This window comes from Saccostrea cucullata, unplaced genomic scaffold, assembly GCF_032062105.1.
Source record: "Saccostrea cucullata isolate Sc308-1 unplaced genomic scaffold, CSIRO_AGI_Scuc_v1 ctg4905, whole genome shotgun sequence".
NCBI lineage: Eukaryota > Metazoa > Mollusca > Bivalvia > Ostreida > Ostreidae > Saccostrea > Saccostrea cuccullata.
This window is the reverse complement of record NW_026930791.1, coordinates 33,973-40,854: the sequence shown is the minus strand read 5'-3', so window position 1 is coordinate 40,854 and position 6,882 is coordinate 33,973.

The window sequence follows — 6,882 nt, the reverse complement described above, 5'->3', positions numbered from 1 at the left end:
CGGCGATCCAGCACTGTTCTAGATTTTCGTAGATGATTAATTAGAAATCTACTGAATTTTATAGAAATATAATAAAAGGAAGTGGTTCGGCGTCAGGACAACTCAGAGGATTCGCTAATTTTATTGTCATTAGAATAATCCGCGCTATGACACAAACCCATGCACATTCAGTCTTTGTGATTTCTTAAAATCTTCGAGTTCAGACACCCAAGAATAGAGATGGGAAAACTTTATTGGAATCATGTAATACGGCACATAACCAGACTACCTGAATATTAGCTGACAGTATGCTATATACTTATTCATACCCAAACCATAATGCATCAGTTTATTTGAACATTTTCATTTCACATTTTATTTGATTTTCGATTAAGACAAAGACGAGTTAATGACGGTTGATCTCGTACAGTTTTACAAAATTAGATACCACGCAATATGACAAGAAAAACAGAACAAAGGATTATATGTTATTCCTGGCCGATAAAACATAATCATTCCATCGAATAAAGCATTAATTGGTTAAAAAGCAATTTCTGATTTATATTGCATTCTTTGGTCGTCGAGGGCATATTGAAGTATATGCATGATATGTATAGCGGCAGAACTGCCCAAAATGCAGACACAAGACCCTGGTTCAATAAATTCAGGAATGTAGGGACGCATTTTTGTAATTAAGATCATCAAAGCAAGAGTGAGATTTTTCTGTACCACAGGAAGGTTTAATGCAGATTGTTTCCTATCTGTTCGTAAACATGTCTCCTTTAAGTCTCCTTGCAACTCTAAATGAAGTGATTTGTATCAAAATACCTAGTAGTAATCATGCAGACATGCAAACATGCAAAAGAGATATCTAAAGAATAACTGTAGTACATAATAAAGTAACAATATTTAAATTTAGCGAGTTATTGGGACGATACTCATATATAAGACTGGATGTTTTTGGTATTCTGTACTTATTATTTGTTTTGAGAGGACATTTGAATAAGTGAATAAGCTTATAATACTAGAAATTGTATTCATTTACTTAATTCGACTTTATGAATATTACAAGGGATTCCAATACTTTGGTAATATGAGGATATTAAACAGTTTAACAAAGGTCAATGTCAGTTTAATAAATTATTGAGATAACCAACAGTATTTGAGTTCATGGTCCATTTAAACAATACAAATTGGGAGTGGGGAAATTACGGACATAAAAGGTTGGATCAGGTGCCATGGAGGAGTAAACATCCCCTGTCAACCGGTCAAACCCGCCGTGTGCACCTTGTCATGATTGTCTTAACAGAAAAATGTTAATAATGGTCTAACAATGAGTATGAAAAATGTCGGTCAGCATTTGACTTAATGATAGATTGTATTTGCTGATAAGGTCATAATATCGATCATAAATTTTGAGAAATGATTTAAGAAAAGATTGATGATGTCCTGGTTTCATCAACTTGCTGGTGAGTAGCTTTGCTTGTTTTTTTTTTAAAACATTTATCGTACGTATAGCATGCATAATTGAGGAAACTTGATGATAGAAAAGTTAAAGTCATCACGTTTGTCATGAATTAAGTTTCATTGTAAGGTAATTATTTTTATCTTTATCTAGTAAAATATCCAAATATAAAGAGGATATTTAAAATATGTGGTGTCTTTTATGTATTGGATTCCAAAACTTCATAAGAATTCTTACAAACAAAAGATGTATTGCGGGTTCCAGTAAATGTTCAATCAAGCCTCTTTCTTTACTCGTCACTAAAATATTGAACGTAGTGAAAACTTCAAGAGTACTGTGCAAAAATATATTCAAGAAGTAGTGTGAATCACATATGGATACTCAAAAATTCCAAAGCACCTTTGAACACTTTGTAATCACAAGATTTTACCAAAATCAACAGCTTAAAAGCTTAGACTTTTCAACTTTATACACAACCATTGCCCACGATAAATTAAAGTCCAGGCTTTTTGATAGCATTGACAGCTGCTTTTTCAATAAAACTGGAACCCGTAAATTTACTTACTTGGTCATTGGTCATTTGCAAAATTATTTTGTTAAAACACATTCTGATTGCACACACAAGTGCTCTGAAGTTGACATCAAAAAGATGCTTGAGTTTCTGATTGACAATATCTATATGGTTTTTGGAGACCAGGTATTCCAACGATCTATTGGAATTCCCATGGAGAACAACTGCTCTCCGTTATTAGCAAACCTATTTTTGTATTCATATGAAGCAGAATTTGTGCAAAATCTTATGCGTGAAAAGAAGAAAGCACTCGCTGTGACCTTCAACTCAACATTTAGATATATCGAATTCATATTGTCAATAAACAATGGTAATTTCCATTCCTATGTCGATACGATATTTCCTGGTGAGCTTGATATAAAAGATACCACAGAGTCTGACACATCTGGTTGTCAAATGTCCATGATACCTAAATGCCTGAACGTAATGCTATTTATACAACAAAGAGGAAGACAAACAAGGGTTTTAGAAAAGGCTCAGCGGATGGATCAGATACCATGGAGGAGTAATCACCCCCAGTTGACAGGCTACACCTGCCGTAAGCTCTTCTTCATGATTGAGTAAACGGATAAACACGTAGTCACTCAAGTATGTTAAAAAATAATGACCCATGATATTTTATATATCTTTTATTTATATTATATATTTTTATACATATGTATTAAAAACCTCAGTCAACATTCAACCTGAAAACAGGTTGTATTTGCAAACAAGATTTTTATTCCAATCTCAGAATTTGAGAAATAATACGCCTTATTTCTTTGAGGAACCCCAATCTACCAATGCATATTGAGTTGAAAAAATGAAACTATTAAACTTTTTTTTTTTATTTTTAGGTCTACTAGGAAGTTCGTGACTTAAACATTCTATATACAGATGAAAATATAACCTACAGCGACAATTGTTCAAGGGTAAAATTATTATTATTGTCTTTTTTATATGTCATTGCAAAGTTAAAAGTCAGTCTACCATTCGAAACAGACTTCAAGCAATTTAATAGAATTCTTGAAATAAAAAGACCCGAAGGCGTCAAAATAATTTTTGTCAAATTTTCCAATGTTTTTTTTCCGGGAAGGAATAAGTAACTATTAGCAAGAGCAGTCTCTACCCATCAACAAGAAGGCTAGGAATCTCGATATCAATTGGCATTCAACGAATTCACTATCTCGCAACATCTTGTCATGTCTTTCATAGCAAACACTAAATAACATATACCGAACACTAAATAACAAGATGGCTTGTTTCGTTATTGCTTTGTATGATACAACAAAAAACTTTTTACAGATAATAGAGCAAAAAAGTGAGAAAACTTTACTGATATAACGAAATCAATTTCACAAAAGCAGAATCCTAGCGATTACAAATGCCGTCAAATCCCTGAAGAGCGATTGCGTAATTTCAAAACAAAAAAAGTTGCGAAAAGTATTTTGTCTCAGTATGATAATTTAATTTGAAGCGCACTTGAAAAAATAAAACTTTCTCATCTTGTGCTTTTTTCCAAAGAGAAAAAATACACTGAATAAATAAAGTCTTTTTATGATGTTTGTTTTGACACATTGAATTAAGCGAATACAGTTGTTCCTCGTAACTAGAGTCTTGATTTTTGTTTACACATAGCACCTTTTAGACATGTTATAATTATACAGCATTTAACTATAAGCTCTTCATCAGCAGCAGGAAGCGTTCACCGAAGGCCAATAAAAACAGAGGCATATTCTCTGCACCAAACACTGCACATCTGGAGAATTTAGAAATGTCAAAACTGAATTTGGGTACCTTTGATTTATTTGGCTCACTCTGCGTACGATCTATCGTCACTGGAGTAGCTATATTCTGGTTGTACTTACTCCTCACCGACTCCAAGGTGCGACTTGATCACGGTTGGCAGAAACATGGAAGCCACCCTCCCTCGCCCATTGGTCAACGTCATTAATACGGAGATATCCTTCTCTAAATCTACAACAGACACTCTTTAATGAATATTTCACATGTTTGACGAATAAAGATTTCAAAGAGCACAAGGGGAGGCCATCAATCAAAGTTAATTGTTCTCTATCGCTGCAGGTGGAATTATGATTCACGGGTCTAATAGCCAAACATTTATGATAGAGAGATAATGAAGATTTTTATACTGTCTTAATCACAACGAATGTCCGCGGAACGTGAGTTATGGGGAAAAGGTTGCTGATTTGACATATTCTTAAAAGTGACGTTGATTGCAACTTCCTTTGCTAAGTTTGGCAAATTGATGGATTTGTCAAAGCTATTTTTATTTGCAAATTTGAACATTGAATAAAGGAAACCAGCACAATCCTTCAACTCTCTCGGGAAGTACTTAAGTTTTTACCAACTCATTCTGAAACATTAAGAACGGATCCATGCGGAAATGGATAATATATGATAAACAGAGAAATCTGAGAGCCTGCATGTCATCTCTAATTTCATTATTTAAATCATTTCAATAAATCAAAAGTGACATAGTTATAGCTAAATTACCCTTTTCAATTTCATAACGCTATTAAAACTTTCCCCCTCATTATCAATTAGATACGGATCTCTGACCTTTTTAAAAAGAACTCAAAATCTATCAATGTGTGTACTTTTAATAAATTATTAATCAAACTTTGGAAGCATTAAAAACCCACAAAAGAAACCACTGTGATTAAATATAAGTACAATGAAATATGTGCTTATCTGAATTATTTTTTAGAAAAGTAATTTGAATTTTATAAAATTATTTAAAACTATTTCCATAACAATTTCATTTTAGGCATAAAATTGACAAAACAATCAAAATGATGTTAAAACTGTTTCGTGAAGTGTTGTATTTCATTTTTATTCATTTTACATAGGCCCAAAGAAATATGGTGATTTAGAATCTGAAACACCATGCAGCTGATTTTCTTGTACACTGGTATTATCAGCATTTTTCGAGGAACATGAAGACAACGCACAGAAATCAAGCTCAAAAGACCTTTGGAGCAATACAAATTGGGAGCAGAGAAAACAAAGAAAACTGAAATCATCAGAAGTGGACTCAGGTGCCATGGAGAAGTAAGCATTCCCTGTTAACCGGTCACATCCGCTCCTAGTCTTGGTCATTTGTCATGACCGCATTTGTTATCGCTATAAAAATAATGGCCTTAGAATTTGAATTCAAAACATCATCTAAAATTTGACTTAACTATAATAGATTATAGTTTCCTGAAAGATCATATAGGCCATAAAATTTGCGAAATATTGACATAGAAAAGGGCTTTTTTCATCCATGAATCATCAACTTTTTCATCAGTAGCTTGCATCGTTTAAGAAATAGCTCCTATCTAGAGCATGATCTTAAGCATCGAATCAAGGAAAATTAGATAATATTTTATTTAACAACTATGAATTTATAAGAATATATGAGGTTGTTTTAATAAAAGGCAATACACATTCACCAACATTGACGAATATTTTCTAAGCGAATCTTATTTGATCAAAAAGGGCTTTTGATACCCATGTATCATCAACTTATTCGTTAGTAGCTTGCATCGTTTTAGAAATTGCTCCTACCTAGAGCATCATCTTAGTATCGAATCAATGAAAAATAGATAATATCAATTTATTTATTTAATTAACTATCAAAGTATTAGAATATATGAGTTATTCTTAATGACAGGCAATTAACATTCACCATCATTTACGACTAGTTTGGTGTTCATATTTGTTTTATCCAAACTTTTACTTTTAAAAGGAGATACGTATTATCAAGTTATAACCATCGATATGCAAAGAAGACAATGACATTAGGCATAGATAAAATTTTCGTCCTTCCTTCAATTAATGTGTGTGACCGCTTTATATGAGGCATTGAGACAGGATTTCTTTCCGGGTGATGACCGGTCATTTCATGTCTACATCCATACATAAAGAATCTTCATAGGCAGACCTTAGCCATATCATTGTCGTTTTGTAGCAGTGCCAGATATAGTGTTATAAAGAATGCCGTTATTTGCTACCCAAAGCATGGTCAATACAAGGGACTTTACAATTATACCTAAAGCCTTGTCGACATCAATACAAGCAGCTATTTGATATTGGAGTATATTTGATAAATCCAAAAAAAGCCGTGAAATCCAGCCATTATTCAACATTCTCAATATTAAAATTTTCACTATAAATTCTGTGGCTGTTAATTGATACACAAGTAATGAGAAGCCTTCCCCTGCGAGGTGAAATTCATAATTTCAGGAACTTTTATGAATCGTTCATGAACATTCATGATGTGTTCATGACTGGTTCGTGACTGGTTCATAAAGATGGTTCATGAACTTTATTCATGAATATATTCATAAAATGTAGTTCATGAACAAATGATGAATATATATGAATATTGGTAATTTTCATTTTAAAGACAGAAAAAATGTAGAGTTCAAGGTATTATGAATGTTCATGAATTTTCATGAAGACTAAAATAATTGACAAAAATGATTGACAGAAAACACTCAATACTTTCATAATACAACTGTTGCATGCAGATGCAATTGTTGAACAAGGCCCTGGTATAATTTATAGTTAATAACATTCTTTCACCATCTGAAAAAATAAATCATGAAATCTCTAAACATTTAGTGTTTTTATTTGATTTTAATTAAACAAACAGTGCATCACCATTGACAGCATTTTTTTTTTCAAATTCATTACTTGTGTTTCTTCATAATTTAAATTAAACAGTTATATTCATCATAATGTGCTTTAATTAATGTCTTTTTTCATCACACAACTTTGTTCGACCGAATTTTCTCTAACATCAAACTTTAAACAAGTTGTTGGAAAATGAAACATTCTGGAAAATGAACTTTGTGAGCTGCGTAAAAAACGTTTTATA